This window comes from Mobula birostris, chromosome 7 (assembly GCF_030028105.1).
Source record: "Mobula birostris isolate sMobBir1 chromosome 7, sMobBir1.hap1, whole genome shotgun sequence".
NCBI lineage: Eukaryota > Metazoa > Chordata > Chondrichthyes > Myliobatiformes > Myliobatidae > Mobula > Mobula birostris.
Genome location: NC_092376.1, coordinates 114,546,185 through 114,571,723, shown reverse-complemented (window position 1 = coordinate 114,571,723; position 25,539 = coordinate 114,546,185). Strand labels below are relative to the sequence as shown.

General features: G+C 42.0%; 1 protein-coding gene across 5 annotated transcripts in view; it reads right to left on the bottom strand.

Moving 5' to 3' along the window:
- n4bp3 (NEDD4 binding protein 3) overlaps nucleotides 1-23,989 on the bottom strand; it is a 168,014-nt gene extending 144,025 nt beyond the window's left edge. Inside the window, exons 1-3 of one of the 5 annotated variants that reach the window (XM_072263641.1) lie at nucleotides 23,767-23,989; nucleotides 4,561-4,709; nucleotides 3,896-4,016 (exon numbers count right to left, since the gene is read on the bottom strand). The gene's annotated coding sequence lies outside the window, so the exon portion shown is untranslated. Of the gene's footprint in view, nucleotides 1-3,895; nucleotides 4,017-4,560; nucleotides 4,710-22,634; nucleotides 23,211-23,241; nucleotides 23,501-23,766 lie in introns of those variants that run through there. The other 4 variants (XM_072263639.1, XM_072263642.1, XM_072263638.1 and 1 more) reach the window with 4 other exon arrangements.
- Between the last annotated feature and the right edge of the window lie 1,550 nt (nucleotides 23,990-25,539).

Sequence of the window (25,539 nt, the reverse complement as noted above, 5' to 3'; positions counted from 1 at the left end):
TTATAATTCTTGAGATTATGTCCTGTGATTTGGTCCCTGGTTCCTCAAAGTCCCTCAGTAGAACTTAATTCCTATCCTTACCATATTTTTTTTATTCCCATGTACATCACCAAATGATCATTCCCCTACAAAATTCTTCAGCTCCAAGGACACAGACTCAATACAGAGCAGGAATGTAGCCTTTGAGATTCCTGCTCACAGCTGTGGAAGACTGTATCCAGACTCAGAATGGAATGCTTCCGACTGGTCTTCCCACTTCAAAGGTCACCGTTCAGTCTGAGAGCTCAGATGGATTGAAGACTTCCTGCAAATTCCAATAAGACAAAATATCCCCCCAAGATTCTAAGTTTCTTCCCTAGTGCAGGAACAACTAGGCAAGAATTTTGGGTTTAGCCGGTCACAAACAATGCAGAGTGACAGAGATAGCGGACCTGCTGGCTCACAGCTCTGGTGCTGGGTTCTGTACTGACCTTGAATGCTGCCTGTGTGGAGTTTGTCTGTCCTCTCTGTGATCACGTTCATCTTATCTGGTTGATCCAATGTCCTTCCAATCCCAAAACTGCATAATGTCTGCTTCGCTGCCACTGTGCGATCGAGAATCTCCGGAAGGGAAGGCCCCAAATCCTCAGCTTTGCCTGTTGCTTGTTGGCTGGGGCCGGGGTCAAAGCGCTCGGCAGAGATGGCGCTCGGTGTCGGAGGGCTGGTCGGAGGCTCGAAGTTTTCGGACGGACTCAAGAGTTGGCTGTGGTCAGGTGCTTCCAGGGTGCTGCATCGGCAAGTTTGCGGCGCTGGAGGTTCACAGCAGGGAGAGTCTTTTTCCTTCTACTGTCTGTGTGAGATGATGACTCTTTTGAAAGACTTTGAGACTTTTTTTTTTAAAACTGTGCCCATGGTCTGTTCTTTATCAAATTATGGTATTGCTTTGCACTGTTGTAACTATATGTTCTAATTATGTGGTTTTTGTCAGTTTTTCAGTCTTGGTCTGTCTTGTGTTTCTGTGATATCATTCTGGAGAAACATTGTATAATTTCTTAATGCATGCATTACTAAATGACAATAAAAGAGGATTGCGTGTCCTTATAATCTAATCTAATCTAATCTAACTAGTTGGTTAACTGGCTACTGACTAGCTAACTTACTGTGGCTGCACATTAGTTACTAACTACTGGCTACATACTAGCTAACTTGCCACTAGCACGTATGTGAGTGGTAGAATCTGAAGAATCCAAGGAGACTATGCAACAGAGGGGGAAAAAGAAAATAGTGGAGGAATGGGATTGCCTTGTGTGTTAGCAAAATCTCAATTGGCCAAAATGGCATAATTCCAAATTGTAAGAAATTATGGAACACTGTAGGAAAATATGCTTCAAATGAGATCATTGCCAAATAGTAATAAAGGCTCCAGAAGGGGACATAGTCTCGTCAGGATGTGTATAAGAACAGGCATGGGAGAGTGGTGGTTGGTGTAACACTTTACAGTACAGGCGACCTGGGTTCAATTCCTGGCACAGCCTGTAAGGAATTTATATGTTTTCCCTGTGACCCTGTGGGTTTGTTCTAGGTGCTTCAGTTTCTTCCCACAGTCCAAAGACATACTGGTTAGTAGGTTAATTAGTTATTGTAAATTGTCCCGTGACTAGGCTAGGGTTAAATCGGCTGATTGGTGGGCGTGCAGCTCGAAGGGCCAGAAGGGCCTGCTCCTATGTCAATAAAATAAATAAATTAAAATACAGAGCGAGGGAATCGTGCTGATGGCAGTATTCAGTCATTCAGTGTGGACAGTCAGGGGCAAGAGAAATAAAAATCAAAATAAGGATTCTAAATCCATTACAGCTCAAGGATTCTTGCTAAGAATCAATAACACAAATTCCTTGACAAAATATACAATAACTACTGCAAATAGGATCTGATGCTCACTTACAAAATTAGAGTAAATTCTCGTTGCAATTTATTTCCAGCTATTGGAAGTGTTGTAATTCTTCACATGGGATGGGATGTGAAATCGCCATTTAGTTCTTCAGAAAATGAAAGGCAACCTGGTACACATGCTTCACATTTGTGGCATCAGGCAGGACACCAGGATATTCTCCTATTCATTTTTGACCTTTCACCTCTACCTTAGATTCAGACATGACCTCAGTAAAACAGCTCATCTGACAGGCTGGGCCACCAGCAATGTAGTAATCCCTTTGTTGTCCACAGCAATGCCAGGCCTATATTTTCCTCTCATTTAGAACAGGACTTTAACTCAGTCAAGTGTATTACCAGCGAACCATGATTCATATATTAATCGCAACATAGCTTACAGAGAAGATGGGAAAGAATTGAACCACAAAGTTTTTTTTTCCCCAATTCTTTGAACATTTTAAACAATTTAAGTGTCAGAACAGCCTGAATGAATTCTAAAATTTATACCTGCATCAGTCATTCCAGCCACAAAACAACTAGTTTTACATATCCCAGCCAACACAGGTCATTTACTTGTGGCTCATCGAATAACAGATGTTTCTAATTTCATTTCTGATTAGCGAATATAAATGAGGAATGGATATCTCCCTTGGGGAAGTGATCCTAATTCCAATGAATGCATACATACTTCATAATGGAGTGTGCGGTAGCAAAATAGCAAGATGAAAACAGTCTGCACAGGTGTCATTAATCACTGTAAGAACTTTACTTCCTTGGTTACCAAATTGTGGTAGGCATCCAAGTATACCCAGGATACATATAATAGCATTGTGTCGGATATGAAAGGTGAAGTAAAGATTACTCCACATGCTGAACCATTGTAGGGTGGGCATGTTAGTGGCACATTATCAATTTCTAATGGCCAGTTTCACAGAACCTACTGAATTTCTATTAAGCTACCCTAACTTGTGGTCAACTCTTGATGTATATACAAATGAATGAGACGAATAGGCAGCTGGTCTCTCAAGCCTGCTCTCAAATTTAATAAGATCATGGCTGACCTTACTGTAAACTCAACTCTACATTCATATACAAAGTTTTAAAAAAAAAGACAGGTTCTGAGGTTAATATAGCCAAGCCTAAGCCATTTAACCAGATATCCACACAGATGGCCACAAGATAGTAGTTAGTAAACTGGAATACTAAATTAATAGGAATTAATTGGGATACTTATAGGGAAAGATTGGCTAAAATTCCATATCAGATTGGGAATCAAGGCCAGAAAGTGAGCCATCAATACAATCATATCACACTGCACAGCAAGCCACTAGAAAACCTCTGAAACTCTGGTCCTACAGCATAGACTTACAGATACATAGACCATCAGATCGTCAAAGTTTTACATTAATAGTCCAAGCAAATCTGTCCAGCTGACAGAACATAGAATAATTTGTTGAACAGGTACTTAGCACTAAATGACAAAATCCCTTTCAGTGTTTGTAGTGAGTCTTAATAAAATGTGCATTAATAATGCACATATCAATAACATACAAGGATAAAGTTATATTAAAAGGTTTACAAACAGGAAGGTGATTTAGCCGTACTGGAGTAATGTTGACACATATAAAAAGAACGGCTCAGAATGAAAGTCCATTGGTTTCGCCATGGCAGTGCCTGTCAGTGCAAGAATTGAATTTGTTTTTGTTTGTTATTTCTGCAATCAAGACAAAGGATGCTAGTCATGGAAAACAGTGTTTCACTTTTCAGCCCACATGACAGTATCAGGGCTCAATGACCAACAGAGTAAGTTTTCCCATGTAAAAAAAAGGAATATATTTAGTAGAAGTCTTTAAAAATCTAAGTAGAAATCCTTGGAAACACTCAACTGTAGCATTGTGTCCTGTCCATTACCAGCATAGAAACCCTGACCTTCCAACTTCAGGAAAGCACCTGCTCACATTAGAGAATTTTCACATCTAATCCTTACACTGAGTTGTAACAAGCACTTTTGTCTTCCGAGCTCAAGCCAGGTAAGCATTGAATTGAAATACAGGTTTCCCCCGCCATCCAAAGGTAGAGCGTTCCTACGAAACGGTTCGTAAGTCGAACTGCCATAAAGCAAAGAAGCAATTACCATTTATTTATATGGAAAAATTTTGTGAGCATTCGCAGACCCAAAAATAACCTACCAAATCTTGCCAAGTAACACATAAAACCTAAAATAACAGTAACATATAGTAAAAGCAGGAATGATATGATAAATACACAGCTTATATAAAGTAGAAGTACTTCTCTACAATGATTGCCTGCACAGATCTCTGTAGTGAAAATCTCATGCAAGTGTTGTTGGCATAAACATGCTCTCCAGTAACCTTTAAACTATGAAGCTGCCAAATCTATCAAATAACATGTAAAAATACACAGCCTATATAAAGTAGAAATACTTCTCTACAACGATTGCCTGCACAGATCTCCGTAGCGAAAATCTCGTGCAAGCGCCGTCGGCCGAAAATCTCACGCAAGCGCTGTTGGCATAAACGCGCTCTCCAGTAACCTTTAAACTATGAAGCTGCCAAATCTACCAAATAACACGTAAAAATACACAGCCTATATAAAGTAGAAATAATGTATGTACAGTGTAGTATCACTTACCGGAATTGGGAAAACAGCGCCGAGCACACTGATGATGGTATGTTAGACTGAGTCGTCACAGGTTGGTTGCAGTGGCCCCAACCTCCGGGCCGCCGACCCGATACATTGTCGTGAAGAACGCAGCGGTAGCCGGGAGGCACCCAGCACATCTTTAAGAAAAAAGCCAAAATAAACATGCTAATTAATTAGGTGCTGCCCAGCACGTAAATGTCGGCGCAGATCAGAGGCGATTGCCGATTGCTGCATTCCTTCTGTTTAAGACACTTGAGGCCCAGACCTTTTCTTTAGTGCAGAGAGAATGGAGGGCAGTGCATTCAGAGGGAGTGAGGTTGGAACAGGAGAGAGGAGTGGTGAAGTTGAGATGTATGCTGCCCGACCTGCTGAGTTCCTCCAGCGTGCTGTGTGATCTTTTCCACAGATGCTGCCCGACCTGCTGAGTTCCTCCAGCATGTTGTGAGTGTTGATTTGACCCCAGCATCTGCAGATTATTTTGTGTTTACGATTGTTATCCTTTCCTCTTCCAATTGCATCAGCTCTTCATCTATCAGTTCTTGGTCATGGAATGCCAAAACCTCTTCAACATCATCTTTGTCAGCTTCCACAAGCCAAACTCACTTTGTCCTTGCTTCGTTCACCATGATCGAAACGCTTAATTATGTCTAGTTTTATGCTAAGTGTAACACCCTTACTCTTTCAGGCTTTTCCGACACCTTAGAACTTATCTTGCTAACAGCTGCTCAATGCAATGTGCTTAAGCAATGCCGTTCTGAATCCGGGGCAGAGTGGCTGCTCGGGGCGCGCGCTGCCTTTCTTCGTAACAGTGAAAACACCTTCTGAAAGCGAAAACAGGGTACTAATGTAGGTCTTTCGTAACAGTGAGGTTTCGTAAAGCGAACGTTCGGAAAGTGGGGGACACCTGTAATCCAAATTTTAGTGCCCAGAAATGCAAATGAACAACTTCATTGTCATGCAACTGAGAAATTGGACTCCTTCCCTCCTCCCCTCCAGAGTGAAATGGTAATTTCTTTTCATGGAAATGTGATGAGTACTTCTTGACTTTGATCAACCTTCCAACTCTGATGCTGTTCCTCTTGCAAATCCCTCCTCCCAATCCCCAACGACAGTTATAGAGAGAATGAATCACAAATTAATAATGATTGCAGCACCTTTTCCTCTAACTGAATTTCTGCACATACAAAGCAGACACAGACATGTGATGTAACAGCGGTTCAAGTTCCTTCCAGGATGGAGAGGGAAGGGTTTCCTTGTGCGTACAATGAGTAAAGTGCAGGAATATCTCAATGATGACAATCAATGCAATTACACAGAGAATTTATGAGCAATTTCAAGACTTTCAAAGAAAATGTGATTCTATTCAAGTAATTTCCAACCGTGGTAGGAGCTCTCAGCAAGAATTTCCACTTTAATAACGGAGCTGAATGTGATATCCTAACGAGGAGTGGGAAAATAGACAAGGAAATGGGCATGCTGCATTCCTAGGGGATGATCAGACACTTAGACCTTTAGGAAATACTTGTGCAGCCTAAGATACAAAGCTTTACATGGAATATGCAAAGAAATACGGTCCATTGAAGAAAATTCAAGTTTGTTTTTTTTTGTTTGATGGATTCCACAGCAATATTTCAGGATACCCCTATCTACAGAACTGCTGGCTGCATTCCTTCTGTTTAAGACATTTGAGGCCCAGACCTTTTCTTTAGAGTATATTAGCAGCAACAAACCAGCATAATGTGGCAGCTGTCTTCACTACTGCATACACTATAGAGTTCATACACAGGCACATGACGAGCACAATCAACAACCATCCTATTTCAAACCATATACTGTTTCAATGTGATACTTCCATGTTATTGTACAGCAGGATTAAAAAAGTATACCATATGAATGACTTTCTAGAGCAAAATTCTCATGAATTAGGCCTTGAACATTAAGATCAGGTATCTCTACAGCATCTGCAATCACCTGGGTAATCTAATGCCAAAAATGGACAATATTCAAGATGTGATTTGACCAGAGTCTGAAACCTTTAAGAATGATTTGGTGTGGCATTTGTTCTACTCCATCTTATAGTTGAAAATTCCATTAATTCTGTTGATTGCTGCTTTTCATTAGCAGGAGCTGCTGAACTTCAAGTTTGCCAAAACTGTTTACAATTTCATCTTTGGCTATTCCACATTGTCTTGCATGCAGTTTGGTTTTCCTTGCTACGCAGTTCTCCACGTCTATCTTAGCTCAGTGTCAGTATGTGTGCTTTCAAGTCATAGGGTGATAGCTCACGAGACATTTCAGTGCAGCCCTGAGAAAGCACAGAGTCAAAGGTTTGAAGACAGCTTTAAAAAAAACATACAAGATTCTGCATCTGGCCCAGTGAAGTGCTAACGACTCCCAAAAGTATCCGAAAAGCAGCAGGGTTTCCTTTCAGTGTGTTCAACATTAACAGTTTGAATCAACAGATAATCCCATCAAAAATTCCTTTACTAAGACCCTACTGTCTGAAAATAGCCATTAAACTTCTTCCAATGGTGGTTGGACTTCAGAAGTATCTTAATAATTATGAAGAACTCCAGACATCCCAAGATCTCTATAACAACAAATTTTTTACTGTAACACTGTGGTAAATTTACTGGAGCTGAAGTTCTGGATCTCTGATCTAGAGGTGATAACAGTTCAAATTCTACATTGGAAGCTGGAGAAATAAAAATTGAGGTATTAAATATCACTTGTTTAAAGAAAGCAACTCATGGTAGGCATGAAATTACTGGATTGTTGTTACAAAACCAAATGGTCCACTAATGTTCTTCAGGAAAGAAAAGTGGCCATCTTTGCTCCAATCTCCATTCCTAATTATGTAATTGACCATAAGATCATTGGACAATAAGACATAGAAGCAAAACTGGACCATTCGGCCCACTGAGTCTGCTCCACCATTCCATCATGGCCGATTTATTATTCCTCTCAAATATCATTCTCCATCCTTCTCCCGATAACCTCTGACACATTTACTAATCAAGAAACTATCAAACTCCACTTTAGATACAAGCATAGACTTACAAACTCCCCCACTATAGGAAACATCCTCTCCATATCCACTGTCTAGGCCTTTCAATATTTGATAGATTTCAATGATATCCCCCCACATTCTTCTAAACTCCAGTGAGTAATGGCTGGAGCCATCAAATGCTCCTCATACATTAACCTTTTCATTCCCAGAAACATTCTTAAACGTTCAAAGTAAATTTATTATCAAACTACAGTTATGTCACTATATACAACCCTGAGGTTTGTTTCCTTGCAGGCATTTGCCGTAAATCCAAGAAACACAATAGAATCACTGAACTACTGTACCCAACAGGATAAACAAAAAAAAATTGGGCAAAGGATAACAAATGTGGAAATACATACAAAAGAGCAAAAACAATAATAATAATAACAATAATAAACAAGAAATATCAAGAACGTAAGATGAAGTGTCCTTGAAAGTGCGTACTCAAGTTATCGGAAAAATTCAATGATGGGGCGAGTAAAGTTGAGTCAAGAACCTGATGGTTGAGGGGTAATAATTGTTCCTGAACCTGCCGGTGTGGGTCTTGAGGCCCCTCACCACCTTCTTGATGGCAGCAGTGTGAAAGGAGCATGGCCTGGAAGTGGGTGGGGGGAGCTATGATGAAGGATGCTGCTTTTCAGTGTAGATATGCTCCATGTAGATATGCTCAATGGTGGCAAGGGCGTTACTCCTGATCCACTACTTTTTGTAGGATTTTCCATTCCAGGGCATTGGTATTTCCATACCAAGCCATGATGCAACTAATCAATAAACTCTCCACCATACACCTACAGAAGTTTGTCAATGTTTTAGATGCCATGCCGAATCTTCACAAACTTTATGAAGGTAGAGGCTCCAGTAGATTTTCTATTCTCCCTCCTATTTGCCAATTCATTCCCGCCTTTGATTTGGCCAATGATAGTGGCGTCATCAACAAACATAAATATGGTATTGGGCTCTGCTTGGCCACACAGTCATTACTGTAAAGCGAGTAGAGCAGAGGCTAAGCACACAGCCTTACAGCCTTGGTGTGCACCTGTGCTGATAAAGATTGTGGAGAAGATATTCTTGCCAGTCTGAACTAACTAGAGTCTGCAAGCAAGGAAAAAGAGTATCCAATTGCACAAGAAGGTATTGAGGCCAAGGTCTTGGAGCCTATTGATTAGCTTTCAGGGAACAATAGTGTTGAATGCTGAAATGAGTGCTGCAGTCAATAAAGAGCATCCTGATGTATGCACCTTTGTTGTCCAGATGTTCCAGGGCTAAGTGAAGAGCCAAAGAAATAGCACCTGCTGTGGACCTCTTGTGATGACAGGCAAATTAGACCAGATCCAAATTGTTTCTCAGACAGGAATTGATATGTTTCATCACCAACCTCTCAGAGTACTTCATCACAGTGCCTGTAAGTGCTACTGGACGATAGTCATTGTGGCAGATACCATGTTCTTCTCAGGGACCACTATAATGGAAGTCCACTTGAATCAAGTGGGTACCTCAGATTGCAGAATTGAGAGGATAAAGATATTGGTAAACAATCCAACCAATCGATCAGCACAGGTCTTTAGAACTCAGCCAGGTACCCCATTTGAGCTGGGTTCACTTTCCTGAAAAATGCTCTCACATCAGCCTTAGAGACTGAGATCAGAGGGTCATCAGAGGCTGTGGAAGATTGTGATGTTTCCTCTGTGTTTTAATGGTCAAAGCAAGTATAGACTGCACTGAGTTCATCTGGAAGTGAAGCCTTGGTGTCAGCTATGTCACTTGATTTCAATTGTCAGCTAAGTATAGCTTACTAAAAACCCACTTTTTTCGATATCTACATATTAGAGACTTTCTACGATCTCAATTATATACATTTCCTAAAAGTCCCAATAAGAACTTATTAGATGTAATTTTTAATTTGAAACCTTTTCATAATGGTTCAATATCTAATATTTATGGTATGTTGCTGGGAATGATTCAAGCGCTGTCACAGCAGTTAAGCATCCCTCAGTGACTTGAGTTTGGTCTGGAATTGTCATTTCTCGTGTGAGATGTCTTCCTGGTGATCGTATCACTGATGTGGCCCTCAGTAGATTGTAGATCTCATGGCTCATCCAGGGCATCTGGTTGGGGAAAAGTCAGAATGATTTTCTGGGGACTGATCTTATAAAGTCCATGATATTCATTCAGTTCATCTGATGAGTCCTTGAATACGGCCCAGTTCACTGACTCAAAGCAATCCTATAGCCGCTTCTGTCTTCTGCGACCACCTCTTTGTTAATCTGATCGCTGGAGCTTTGCTTTTTAGCCTCTACCTATATGCAAATAAGAGAAGGTAGCCAAGTGACCGGATCTCCCAAAAAGTGTTCTAGGCATGGAACAGTAGGCATTCCCTTTCCAGTAGAGGAAGAAGGCTGTTGTTGTCTTTGGTGGTCCAAGACCAGTGGCACTTGGCTTGGGGTGCTGATCCCAAATCTTGTAAATAATCAAAGGGACCAAACTACCCAGAGAGAAACACAACTAAAATAAATAGCTGCAGTTGTTCCAGATTTAGAGCTCTTACAAACTGGTCGCCCCTTTCGTTATCATTGGTTGGCCGAATTAATTCTATTAAAATGAATATCTTACCTAAATTTATATACCTTTTCCAGGCTTTACCTATTTTCATTCCTAAATCTTTTTTGATTCTCTTGATTCTATTCTATCTTTTTATATATGGAAAAATAAACATTCGATTAAATAAAGTTCATCTTCAAAAAGCTAAAAAGAATGGAGGTTTAGTTTTACCCAATTTTAGGTTTTATTACTGGGCAGTCAATATACGAAACCTTATGTTTTGGTCATATTATATTAACTGTGAGGACTGTCCGGTATGGGTCTCTTTAGAAACTAACTCTGTTAATAAATTTTCTATCATTTCTCTTCTTGGATCCTCACTTCCTTTATCTTTAAGTAAACTAACTGACAATTTGGTAGTTAAACATAATTTGAGGATCTGGGTACAATTTAGAAATATTTCAGTTTATTGAGATTTTCTCTTTCTAGTCCCACTTTTTCTAATTTATTTTAAACCCTCTATGACCGACCTAGTTTTTAAAGAATGGGATAGATTAGGTATTAAATGCTTCCAAGAATTTTTTGTTGGAGAAAGTCTCTTTTCATTTGAACAATTGTCAGCTAAGTATAGCTTACTAAAAACCCACTTTTTTCGATATCTACAAATTAGAGACTTTCTGCGATCTCAATTATATACATTTCCTAAAAGTCCCAATAAGAACTTATTAGATGTAATTTTTAATTTGAAACCTTTTCATAATGGTTCAATATCTAATATTTATGGTATGTTGCTGGGAATGAGAAATGCTCCTTTAGACAAAATTAAAAATCTTTGGGAACAAGATTTACAGACTTCAGTTTCTGAGGAAACTTAGAATGAAATTTTTAAGTTGGTTAACACTTCATCGTTATGTGCCCGTCACTCCCTCTTACAATTTAAAGTGGTCCGTAGGGCCCACATGACCAAGGATAAGCTATCTCGTTTTTATTCGGATATATCTCCCTTTTGTGAATGATGTAATAATGGAGAAGCTTCACTAGTTCATATGTTTTGGACATGAGTCTTGGGAAATACTGTAAGGAAGTAAGTATTTCAAACTCTCTCTGTACTTTTCAAAGTAAATTTTAAACCCAACCCTTTGACAGCTTTATTTGGTATTGTTGGAGAAAAAGATATTATTCTGGGGACAACTGATTTGCACATTTTGGCTTTTATTTCTCTTATAGCTAGGAGGACGCTCTTGCTTAAATGGAAGGATATCGCTCCGTCTACTCACGCTCAATGGTTACATGATGTTATGTCATATTTAAATATTATGATTTAATTTAATTTACATGAATATAGAGAAATGAGGTTGCAAGTGTGATTCAAATATGTATTGGTATTATTTTATCTTTTTTGACTTAAAATATATACTTCTTGTACTCTGTATTCTTTATGTAGAAATTAATAATAAAAATATTGAAAAAGGAAAAAGAGCTCTTAAAGGGCCAATTATCAGCGTGGTTGCGTGCACTGGGCAAATAAGTCTTTCTAAAAACAAAAGTAGGTCAACACTGCAGAGCCCATAATGTCTATTCTACTTTGAAAGTCAGCTCTCTCCTTAGTATGCATGATGACACTATTCTAAAACAGCTTTTGTAAAATAACCTGTCTGTATATAGCTTCCTTCATATAAACAAAATCATCAAATCTTGCAGAGAAATTAACAAACGAGTGATTAGAAAGAATAAGTATGAAAGTTAGAGAAGGACATGATTTTAGATAATAAGCCTCAACCAATTTCCTCTATAAACTACCATATTTTATTCTTGTGAGGTTGGCTCAGCTTCAATGCCAACTTGTTTAACTGTAATTGTGCACCACTGCAACATAGCAACTTCCTGAAACTCACTTTGATCGATGTACCATGGATTCCACCCACACTAAGCACAAAATGCCAGCACAGTCCTTATGCTTATAATGCAATCCTATTATAAAATTTGAAGTCAAACTTCAGAGACGATGCCTTATCTCTCTGAAGGAGACCAAGCATAATAATTGGGAAGGAACAATTTTGCATGACGTGGAGAGTAATCACAATGTGCTATTGAACTGTACACACCTATCACAAGGTCACTTAGAAATTTTTTATAGAGCAGTGTTTGTTCAGCACAAATGTCTAGGGAAACAAATAAAACTAATTTCCAGAGCGGAACATGACCGCAATCTGTTCTAGTTCAAACAACACCGTTCCAAATATTTAGCATGAAGCTTCCAATTGCAAATCAGCCTTGAGATCTAGAGACATGATTGTCACAGGCCTGTGCAATGTGTCACTATCACAGACTCTGCTGCAGGGTCTACACCCCACCCCCCACAGGTGAGCTGCACAACAGGGTCAGCAATTGCACTTGTGGGTATACACTTTCCAACTAATGGCTGTTTCATAACGGCAGTATTTAACTCGCTTCTTTTCATTGTAGTCCTGTCGAGACTTGACCCAAAGCACAGCAACGTTATGCTCCCTGCTTACCCTCGTCCTTATCCGGAAAGAGGACCACTACACTGGCAGACACTGAAAAGGAGCAGTATTCACTTAGTATTTAGTTATTGTTTCCAGCCACACTGTTGGCTTCAACTAAAACTCTCAAACTGAAAGTTAACGGCCCTGGTGGCTTAGTGTCTTATTGTTTTTCTTATCCTGTAAATTCTGCAACAATTCTCATTAAAGTCAGTGAACTGTTGACCCGCTTCAGCGTTGCTCTCTCTGTACTTGGGCCCTGAATATCTGACACATTGGTCCCTGTGTAACATCTATAGCGTTATGTTGTTCTAAGAAATGATAGTCTCTGGTCAGTTCATGAATACCCACACTGTCATGCCATTACTTAACTTACAGCAGTGAAATTTAGATCAGCCTATTAGCGAGGTGTCAGCCCCACAGTAGAAATCTAATCGAAGATGGCCCCTTTCCAAGTTATCTATGCTATTCAAGTTCCAGCCACTCCCACTCTCGAACTCCAAATGACCCACCTGGCAATCCCGTGGTCCAGTTTCAGGTATCCTCCCATTATAGGCACCGATCTTTGGGATCAACTCTGTCTCAAGTCACACCTTCATACGACAAGACGGCCCTCTCTCCACCTCCCATCATCACCACTACCACCATGTATCTCAGAGAAACATCCACCTCATCAAGTCCTGGCTGAGTGTCCAACCACCAGTTCCCCTTCCAATCCATTTCACCACCTGCCTCGAAGCCACAGTCGTAGACTCACCTTCACCCTAGAGCCCACAGCATTAAAGCCAAAGAGCATCTTAAGCCTGGAGCACTTCCATGGGTTGCACAGTCGATGGCAGGCCAAGCAGATGCTACAGGCATCTTCTAACAGTGGAGAGGAAACCCAGGCTGAGGTGACCTTCTTGCCATGCCAAGTTTGCAATTCTTCTTGCATTGTTTACTTGTTTTCCCACAGCACACCCACTATTTTATATTTATAAAGACACAGGAAGCATAACATTTATTCTAGGTTTGGAAAAAAATCCATCCCTGTTTTCATAACTCATTTTCCTTAACCAATAATTTACAATATTCTCCAGTTTTTCATTCTCTTTCACGCTCAAATTATTTATTTACTGTGGATTTGGGCTGACCATCACGCATGGAGACTTCTTAGCATTTTTATCATACACGTTAAAAGTCCCTCATCAGTATCTCTTTCCACCTCACCCCCCCCACTTCACCTACTGCCTCCAAAACTCTCTTAAACCCACCTCTTTGACCAAGCTCTGAACTTGTCCATTGCAATGCCATCCATTCCTGTCTCTGCTACTCTGCCACTCCATTTCTTCTAGATTACTTTCAGCATTCAGTATTGGGGATTTAGATACACAGGAGCACCACAGAGTGTCAGTCACAATATTCTATGTATTTAGACCATAAGACACAAGAACAGAATTAGGCCATTGGCCTATTGCGTCTGCACTGCCATTCCATCATGGCTGATTTATTATCCCTCTCAATCCCATTCTCTCGCCTTTTCCCTGTAACATTTGACAGCCTGCCTAATCAGAAATCTATCAACCTCCACTTTAAAAACAACTTGGCCTCCACAGCTGTCTGTGGCAATGAATTCCACAGATTCACTACCCTCTGGCTAAAGAAATTCCTCCTCATCTCAGTTCTAAATGGATGTTCTCTCTATTCTGAGGCTGTGTCCTCTGGTCCTAGACTCACCCACTATGGGAAACATCCTCTTGACATCCACTCTATCTAGGCCTTTCGATATTCAATGGATTCAATGAGACCCCCTCCCCTTCATTCTTCTAAACTCCAATGAGCACAGGTCCAAAGCCATCAAACACTTCTTATAGCTTAACCCTTTCATTCCCAGAATCATACTTGTGAACCTCCTCTGAAACCTCTTCAGTGACAACATATCTTTTCTTAGATAAGGGGCCCAAAACTGCTCACAATGCTCCGTGTGGTCTGACCAATGCCTATAAAGCATCAACATTATATCCTTGCTCATATATTCTAGTCCTCTTGAAATGAATGCTAACGTTGCAATTACCTTCCTTACCACCCACCCAACCTACAAATTAACAATAGGGAATCCTGCACAAGGACTCATAAATCCCTTTCTACATCAGATTTTTGAATTTTCTGCCTGTTTAGAAAATAGTCCATGACTTTATTCCTTCTACCAAAGTGCATGACTATACATCTCCCTACATGATATTCCATGTGCCACTATTTTGCCCGTTCTCCCAATACAAGCCCTTCTGCAGGTTCCCTGCTTCCCAAACACTACCTGCCCCTCCATCTCTCTTCACTCTGTGCACAAACTTGGCCACAAAGCCATCAATTTCATCATCCAAGTCACTGACACACAATGTGAAAAGAAGCAGTCCCCAGCACCAGCCCCTGCAAACACCTTTAGTCACTAGCAGCCAACCAGAAAAGGCCCCCTTCGTTCCCACTCTTGGCCTCTTGCAACTCAACCAATCTTCTATCCATGCCACGTGCTGGCATGGGAGAGGTTTCAGACGAGGTCCACAAGCAGACATCCCACCTCTCCCGCAAGGTCCAGGAGTCTCCCGCAAATTAATAGTGGCTCCCTGATGCCCGCAAATTATATACAATATCCTGGAAATTGATTTTTTTTTGAGAGCGAGCATGAGAGAGCGCGTGAGAGAGCGGGAGAGAGAGAGAGCGAGAAAGCAAGCGCGAGTGAGAGAGCACATGTGATAGAGAGAGAGCAAGAGCAAGAGTAAGAGTGAGTTCCAAAGAAAGTCAGAGTGGCAGAGTGTTCCAAAAAAAGAAAAAATAAAATGTACGTCACCCCAGACTACACTAAAGTGTACCCCTGCCTAATAGGGGTCAAAATAATGACAATGTTGCTCGCTGCACTGTTTGCAACAGTGACTTTTCTATTGCCCATGGTAGGTTAAAATGTAAAAGACATGTTGAGGTGAGTTTAACAGGTGTCATTTGTTCATCAGCATAGTTAACATTATTTAAACTAGCTGGCTAGCTGCTAAGGAGCTACTCTATTGCAGACATCCCACTTCTCCCAGAAGTCTCCCGCAAATTGATGGTGCTACCTCCCTGAAATGAGTTTTTGCAGGGTGGGATGTCTGCACAAGTATGTTAAGCAGCCTCATGTACCACCTTGTCAAAAGCCTTGTGAAATTCCAAGTAAGTAATATCCATGAACTCGCCTTTGGCTATTCTGCCTGTTCCTTCCTCAAAGAATTTCAAGGAATCAAGGAAACCATACTGACTGGCCTTTTTTATCATGTGGCTCCAAGTGCCTCGAAACCTCACTTTAATAATGGGCTCCAACGTCTTCCCAACCACCAACGTCAGGCTAAAAGGCCTACAATTTCCTTTCTTCTGCCTCTCTCCCTACTTAAAGAGTGACATTTGCAATTATCCAGTCCTCCAGAACCATTCCAGAATCCATTGATCCTTGAAGTATCATTATTAATGGCTCCACAGTCTCTTCAGTTACCTCTTTCAGAACCTTGGAGTGTAGTCCACCTGCTCCAGATGACGTATCTACCTTCAGACCTTTCAGCTTCCCAAGCACCTTCTCCTTAGTAACAGCAATTCGCTTCTGCCCCCTGACATTCTACTAGTGTCTTCCACAATGAAGACTGGTGCAAAATGCTTATTCAGTTTGTCCGTCATTTCTTTGTCTCCGATTATTATTTTCCAGTGGTCCGACATCCACTCGCCTCTCTTTAATTGTTTATATATCTAAAAAATGTTTGGTATCTTTTATTTTATTGGCTAGCTTTCCCTATATTTCATCTCTTCTCTCCTTATTTGAAGAATACGGACAAAGAAACATATTGAAAAGAACAAAAGCAATCTGAGCTCCTGCTTTACAATTGAATGTCACTCTTGTCACCGCTCCAAGTCCACACATGCTCATTTCCCTTACTTCACAACACAAGGTTACAGTGCACCTGATGGTCCTTTGAGGCAATCACCTTCATAAACAAAACACACAGACAACCAATGTGGAACCTAAACTGATCAAACACCTTTGTTAGACTGGATAACTTTCAACAAATCACAAGGATGCACAGTAATCTATTGGAATGGTTGGTGAAATGCTTTGTTCATTCTTTATTTTTGTTCATGAAGAGTGGGGGGTGGGTTGCACCAGGAGAATGCAATGAATTTGAAAAGAAAAACCCAACTGCTTAACCCAAACACAGAGCGATAGAGTAGAGACTTTATCAATAAAGGCTCAGGCTTGTTTTGGAGAACTAACAGCAGTCAAGCACTCAATGTCCTCCTGGTGTTACTAAATTACTCCCTGCCAGACAATTTCTAAAATGTTCCTGCACAAACTCATGAAATGTTTACATTGCAGTGGTTAGACACACAAGGCTACATTCCAGACGAAAATCAGCATCATCTCTGTCTACCAAAAATACAAACTACTGACATCGCTAGCACAGAGACTAGAGTCAGTGCTTCAAACCTACTGGATATTGTCACCATGTAGACAGTACAAGTCTGGGACAAGTCAGAAATACTCTCAGAGACAGGATGGATTTTAAACAGAGCAAAGGGAAATACCAGTCCCTAATTTCTAAAAGATCAATTGTGGGCGGCCTATGACCTGACCTTAACCTTCCAGTGACATCATAGTCACTTTAGAAGAAATCGGCCAAAGATGAAAAATCCTTACACTGTTTAAACAATTGCAAATATTTTTAGTAAATTAGAAAGATATGCAACTTTCTTGCTCTTGCAGTCTTTTTCATTCCCATCAGGAATTTTAAAAGACTTCATTGATAGTGACCTTGGAATTAGCTGATTTTTGTAGGGCCCATCTGTTCCACCAATGTTCCTCCTGTTTAGAATCTGGCCTGAACATGACTCCAGGCCCACAGCTCTGCGCTTGATTCTTAACCACGTTCTGTGGTCAGGCTAGCCATTCAGTGCACAACAAAACAAATCAATGTCAGACTGGGCACTAGCGAAGGTTCACAAAGTCATTGTTAGTCCAGTGGACGATGCAAGTTCCTCCTCACAAATACCTGGGGACTGGGGTCCAAACTGAAGAGTTATACTATAGACCATTCGAGCAATAGCCTAACAAGCAACATCTTATTGAGAACATGCTGGACTCCACCACTGCAGTCCCACGGTAGCATAGACGTTAGCACAGCACCGTACAGTACCAGCCACTGAGGTTCAATTCGCACTGCGGTCAGTAAGGAGCCTGTACGTTCTTAGTGTGACTGCATGGCTTTCCTCGGGTTCTATGGTTTCTTTTTACAGTCCAAAGATGTACCGCTTGGTAGGTTAATTGGTCGTTGTAAATGACCCCTGATTAGGCTTGGATTAAATCAAGGGTTGCTGGGCAGCATGGCTCAAAGAGCCAAAAAGGGACTGTTCCACGCTGTATCTCAATAAGTAAATATGTATATTCTGTCTTACTGGAAGACAAAGGGGTAAGACATACTGTGGGCCCTGGAGCTCAACTTCAACTTCAGACCTCATGACATCAGATTCTCAAAAAAAAACACTTCTCTATTACCAGCAACCATCCTCCTTCAGCTGATTAAACAATGCTACTCCAGTAGAGGAAGAAGGCTGTTGTTGTCTCTGGTGCTCCAAGACCAGTGGCAATTGGCAAGAATCATTGCTGAGACTGCTGTTGTGTATATATAATCATAGATCAGTTACAGACAGGGGTAGAGAAGTGGCAGATGGAGATTAATCTGAGCAAGTGTGAGGTGTTGCACTTAAGAGAGTCATATGAGAGGAGAAAGTATACAGTTAATGGTAAACACAAAATTCTCTGCAGATGCGGGGGTCAAAGCAACACGCACAACACGCTGGAGGAACTCAGCAGGTCAGGCAGCATCTGTAGAAATGAACAGTCAACGTTTTGGGCCAAGACCCTTCATCTGGACTCCAGTTAACGGTAGATCCCTTAGTAGCATTGAGGTACAAAGGGATCTTGGGGCCCAGGCCCACACTTCAATGTAAGTGGCTGTGCACGTGGATAAAGTGGTAAAGGTGGTGTATCTCATAGGGGTGTTGGGTTTAAGTGAAAAGAATTCATTCTGCAGCTATACACAAACTTCAGTCAAACTGCACTTGTAATACTGCATGTGTTTCTGGTCACCCCATTGCAAAAAGGATGTGGAGGGGCTGGCTGGTGGCACAATGACATCGGCGCCGGACCTGGGAGCAGAGGTTCCCAGGTTCGAAACCAGTCGGGTCTTCTCCCGAGTAGGCTTTCCATCTGTGCCGGGTTGAATGTCAAGATCGCAACTTGACCTCGTAAAATAAAAAACGGAAAAATACTGCGAAAATGTCTGTGCGAGGAGTGGCATACAGGCACACGCACACGCCAAAAAAAAAAGGATGTGGAAACGGTGGTGAGAGCACAGAAGAGTTTTACTGGGATACTGCCTGGATTAGCGGGTAAGAGCTACAACGAGAAGTTGGACAAACTTAGGGTGCTCCTGCTAGAACCTCAGAGGCTCACGGGAAATCTGATATTGGAGGCAGGGTTAGGATAGACAGTCAAAATATTATCCCTAAGGTAGAAATATCAAACACTAGAAGATGTTTTTAAGCAACACACATCAAAGTTGCTGGTGAACGCAGCAGGCCAGGCAGCATCTCTAGGAAGAGGTACAGTCGACATTTCGGGCCAAGACCCTTCGTCAGAACTAACTGAAGGAAGAGTGAGTAAGGGATTTGAAAGTGGGAGGGGGAGATCCAAAATGATAGGAGAAGACAGGAGGGGGAGGGATGGAGCCAAGACCCGGATGGGTGATTGGCAAAAGGGATATGAGAGGATCATGGGACAGGAGGCCCAGGGAGGAGGAAAAGGGGGAAGGGGGGTAAAACCCAGAGGATGGGGAAGGGGTATAGTCAGAGGGACAAAGGGAGAAAAAGGAGAGAGAGAGAGAAAGATTGTGTGTACATAAATAAATAACGGATGGGGTACGAGGGGGAGGTGGGGCATTAGTGGAGAAGAAGTTTAAAGTCAACATGAGGGGCAAATTTATTTTTTTATATATATACACACACACACACACACACACACACACACACACACAGTGGTAGGTCTCTGTATAGGTTACCAAGGGTAGTGATGGAAGCAGGTAGCTTGATGGAGTTTAAGAGGCCTTTAGAAAGGCACATGAATATGAAGGCAAAGGAGGGAAATAGATGAACATCAGAATCAGATCTGTTATCACAAAATGAACTCATGAAATTTATTGTTTTATAACAGCAGTACAGTGCAAGACATTAAAATTACTACAAGTTACAAAAATAAAGAAATAGTGTGAAAGACAAATAATAAGGTAGTGTTCATGGGATTGCAGACCGTTCAGAGGAGATGAAGCTGCTCCTACAACCGTGACTGAAGGTCTTCAGGCTCCTGTACCTCTTCCTTGATGGTAGTAATATGAAGAAGGTGTGTCCCTGATGGTCAGGGTCCTAAATGATGGCTGCTGTCTTCTTGAGCCAATGCCTTTTGAAGATGTCTTCAATGGTGGTGAGAGTTATGCCACTGATGGAGCTAGCTGAATCTACAGTCCTCTGCAACCTCTTGCTCAAGGTCAGCACAACATTCAACACTGTGTGCCAGATAGGTTGTCCAGTACTATACTGTCGTATCTTCTATGTTGGACAACAGCTTGGAAACAGCATGGAAAGTTTCACAGATATAGAATTGGAGTCTTCAACATCTAATACCAAAACAGGCTTGGTGGCATCATCACTTATCGAGGTGGCTTACTGATGAAGGGCAGAGCTGCCAGACTGGGACCTTACAAGAATCAAGCAAACCAACATAAGGGATAAATCTAATTGACCTTCTCCTTAGTGTGCTCCTGGCAGGTACATCAGTCCATGACAACACTAGCAGTTACGACTGCTTGTGGAAAGCAAATTCCACATTCAAAGCAAAAGAGGTCAGCTATCATCTTTTATCACTGACCAGAAACTCGACCAGAACAACCCCAGAGACATCATGGCTGCAGCAGCAGGTCGTAGACTGGGTACTCTATGGTGCGGAACCCAGCTCCTGACATCCCAAAGTCTTTTTCTACCAATAACCATATAACTATATAACAATTACAGCACAGAAACAGGCCAGCTCTGCCCTTCTAGTCCGTGCCAAACTCCTACTCTCACCTGCAAGTCAGGATGTGATGGAGTTCTCCCTACCAGCCAGGATGAAGCTCCAACAACTATCAAAAGGCTTGACCCTATCCAAGATAAAGCAGGTTACTCAATTTGCATCCCATCCAGCATTTCAAGCATTTAATCCGTTTATCATCGATGTAATGCTGTGACAGTCGGTACCATTTACAAGTTGCAACCTTTACTACTTTTACTTGCCAAGGATACCCTGAATGCAGCTCTCAACATGCACTACCCCCCGCAGGTTCCCTTCCATATTGTACACCATCCCAGCTTGGAAATATGCCATTCCTTCATTATCACTGCACTTAAATCCCGGAACCAACCCACCCAACCCCACTTTGGAAGTTTCTTCACAGACTTACTTCAGCTAAGAATAGTTCCTCAGGGACAATTATACTGGCCTTATGGGCAACATCCAGACCACGAAAAGGTAAAAAAGTTAGGATACATTGAACTTAATAGTCATGACAGGAAGCATGTTTGCCCAAAGCTGATCTTTCTGACAGAATCTGCAGTTACTCTAAAATTCCAATCATTTCATACCTATTGCAGAATGATGGAAGGAAATACAGATCACCAAACTGATATCCAGTAAAATATATGTTAAAAAAAAAATTCTTGAACTGTTCAGGGAATGGAACTATTGAGAACAGAAAGGACCACTCATTCATTGCACAAGTATCACAAGTACTTTGCACTTGCAAGCAAGCTTATCATTGTACTTGCACCTCACTGTATTCTGCATATAACAATAAACTCAACTTGACTGTGGTCATTGGTTTGAGGATATACCATAGATTTAAGGTAACTGATAGAGAGAAGGATTGGAGAAGACTTGAGGGAAAATGTTAGAGAGATTGGGGCTAGGAACTCCTGAAGTTATCGGGATAATCATTAGATATCAGAACTATCAAGAAGTGGGAATATTGATTTTTGATAGGCTGGGTCAAAATGGGCTAAATTAATCATAAAAAGATAAACAGAAAACAACAGGTGGAAGCCAATCGGCCTCTCAAACCTGTCCTGTCCACCATTCAATAAGATCATGGCCACATTATGGAATTCTCCCCACCACCCCCCAACTCCTTACACCAGTGTCCAGCAGTCTCCACCTTTTAAAACATTCAATGAGCCCATCTCCATAACTCTCCGAATATTCATAACCCGCAGGGAAAGTGGTCTGGTGACTCTTGTCTCTATTGCTAGTTGGTAATCCCTTATTCAGAAACTGTGGCTATTGATCTCCCACTAGGAGAATCGTCTACTCAGCATCCAGCCTATCAGCAAACCCAATCAGAATGTTTGTAGCAATAAGATCACCTCACATCGCTTTAAACACCAACGTTATCAGCGCGTTTTTCATACATCACCCGTTTCATCTGAGAAGCCAACAATTGAACCCCAGCACTGCCACCAGCCACCAATGCAAGCATTGTCCTTAGGTAAGGAAATTAAACTGCACAGAATCTCACCAGTTAACGTTCCATCAAAACTTCCCAACGTTACTCCACTCTTCTTTCAAAATGCCAACTTTCTAACTACTTCCTGTCTCTAGTATACATTTCTTTGATCCTAATGATTTTACCAAGTAAAAGAGATATTATAGTAGAACATTTCTGTCCCAATACAATATCTTCTTCCAGAGCAATTATCACTTTCCCAAGACTTAAAATGGATTAGCTAAAGCACTTCAATTACCGTAGAAAAAAAGTGTTTTGCTCCTCTACATTAATAAGGACTGACTGAAGATTCAATAAGGGTGCATGAATGGTTGCCATAAACACTACCTTGTAAAGATACAGTCACCGCCATTCTTCAAAACACAGCCGTTGCATTCATTGTCTCCACAATAGACAGACGATTTTTTTTACAAAGCCTCCAATTCTCCCCCTAGTTGATTTTCATTCCCTCGATTCAGATTCACCCCGAAGGCACTGATTCTGTTGGACTGGTCTTCCACCAACTCCCATAAAGGCTCAAGCTGCTGTCCTTCCCGGACAGTTAAATATCAGGATCATCCCTGAGGGGAATCCAGTCTTACTCCAACCTGATATCCATTGGCGAACTCTCTTCAAAGGGAGTCGGGTACGGGGAGTTCAGCGGATTCCTCCTTCTTCACAGCTGCATCAGTTGAGCCGAGACTTTCTCAATGCTCCGGGGCCCGTAAAAAAAACGTGCATTTAACTTTGGACAAAAGCCCAGTGTATAAGCCTCTCAAGTCCTGGATAGCATAAAGCAAGCTAAATATCCGTGCAAAGATCAGTCACCGTGCAGGGGGCGAAAGGGTCATTCTCAACTTCGATTAAAATTAAAACAGACTTTTAAAGAGACCGCACAAAATTTTAAAGAGTCAGGGGCAGTTAGCAACAGAAGCGGTTTCAAAGATAATATTACATGCTGCCTCCAACGGTTGTTGATGTAGTGCTAGTCCCACAGCTAACGTGTGCTCTACCTAGCCTGCACCCGGGACCTTCCGACCACCACCAGGTTCGCTGGAGCCCCCAGCACGCAGCAGAACGCGCCCGTTTCCATCAGAGCCCCGCACACTCGCAAGGACAAGTGCACTGCTGAAAGTGCCGGCCAGACACACAGGACCACCTACCGAGCGAGATAGCCGGGGCTTAACCACCCATATGGAGGAAACCAAAAGCTTTCCAACTAAATCGCAACACCATCCCCGTCCCAAACGACCAGAAATGTTTTTTTTTTTGGCTTCACAAGCTCCACAATCACACAGCAACTTCTCCAGCAGGGACACGGACCTCGTCCGCTCAATACCGAGCACGCATCCCACACATGTAACTGGCTCCGCTGAACGCCAGCGCCCAGTATAACCTGCAGCTCAGTGGATTAAACCACACTCAGATCTGACGCGTTACACTGTACTCTTCTGCCCTGCTTCAGACGGTATGTACTCACTCATGCTAACTCCATTCCTTCCCATCGCTGTTCACTCCGGTAAGCGTCCTGATGAACTGACTTAGGTGGACTTCATTCTGTTCTGTGTTGATTTAGACTGAATATGCACTCAAGCAGACGAGACTTTATCCCGCTTCAGTCCCGGTGCACTGTCTGAAAGAAATTGCGGGTCAGCCGCCTCTCAACTGACACGCCGTGTGAGCGCAGCCAGCGCTAATCTGACTTTATTGGATGCAGTGGCAAAGTGGAACGGGACAGCTGCAAAAGAGGGACTGGACAATCCAAGCAGCACGGGGTTGGATCATTGGAGAAAAAAAGGATACTGGACCCCACTGGTTGGAAGTAGCCACGATGCTCATTACTAAATGGCGATCCGTAAACTGATTAATGATTTTCACTTCGCTAGATGGAACACGCAGTTTATAAACTAAGATACTACAGTCGTTGAATTCGGCTCGATTACAAAAGTTGTGCATATACAGTATATGGACTTCTATAGGGACAGTGCGGTAAATTCCAGTCAATGCTCACGCGAAAACACATACACACACACACACACACACACACACACACACACACACACACACACACACACACATACACACACACACACACGAACACACACACAAGAAAACACACAAATACACACCACAAACACACTCAACACAAACACCACAAGTTTAACCTTAGCAAACACGCTCGTGTACATGCGAAATGCTCACAGACCTGCTCAGATCAGAGCAGTAAGTACAGAGCTCCAGTAAGTTAATAACTGGAGCTATTGACAAAAGTCTGAGGCACAACTGTTGATAAGGAAACAAATAGACCCCCTCCCCTTAAAAAAGTAAAGATTTAAATAATTCAGCAAGACAGTCAGCATCGATGGGCAGAAAAACAAGAGTTAATGACCCATCATCAGAAATGGAAATGTGATCGAAATATTAAATTGGAAGTAAGATGTTTTGAAGAGTTGAGTTTAGTATTTCTGAAAGTAAATATTTTCTGACAGAAAAGTATAATAGCCACAGGAAACAGGGATCAATGTAAGCAACACACATCAAAGTTGCTGGTGAACGCAGCAGGCCAGGCAGCATCTCTAGGAAGAGGTGCAGTCGACGTTTCAGGCCGAGACCCTTCGTCAGGGCTAACTGAAGGAAGAGTTAGTAAGAGATTTGAAAGTGGGAGGGGGAGGGGGAGATCCAAAATGATAGGAGAAGACAGGAGGGGGAGGGATGGAGCCAAGAGCTGGACAGGTGATTGGCAAAAGGGATATGAGAGGATCGTGGGTCAGGAGGTCCGGGGAGAAAGACAAGGCTGGGGGGAAACCCAGAGGATGGGCAAGGGATATAGTCAGAGGGACAGAGGGAGAAAAAGGAGAGTGAGAGAAAGAATGTGTGTATAAAAATAAATAACGGATGGGGTACGAGGGGGAGGTGGGGCATTAGCGGAAGTTGGAGAAGTCAATGTTCATGCCATCAGGTTGGAGGCTACCCAAATGGAATATAAGGTGTTGTTCCTCCAACCTGAGTGTGGCTTCATCTTCACAGTAGAAGAGGCCGTGGATAGACATGTCAGAATGGGAATGGGATGTGGAATTAAAATGTGTGGCCACTGGGAGATCCTGCTTTCTCTGGCGGACAGAGTGTAGGTGTTCAGCAAAGCGGTCTCCCAGACTGCGTCGGGTCTCGCCAATATATAAAAGGCCACATCGGGAGCACCGGACACAGTATATCACCCCAGTCAACTCACAGGTGAAGTGTCGCCTCACCTGGA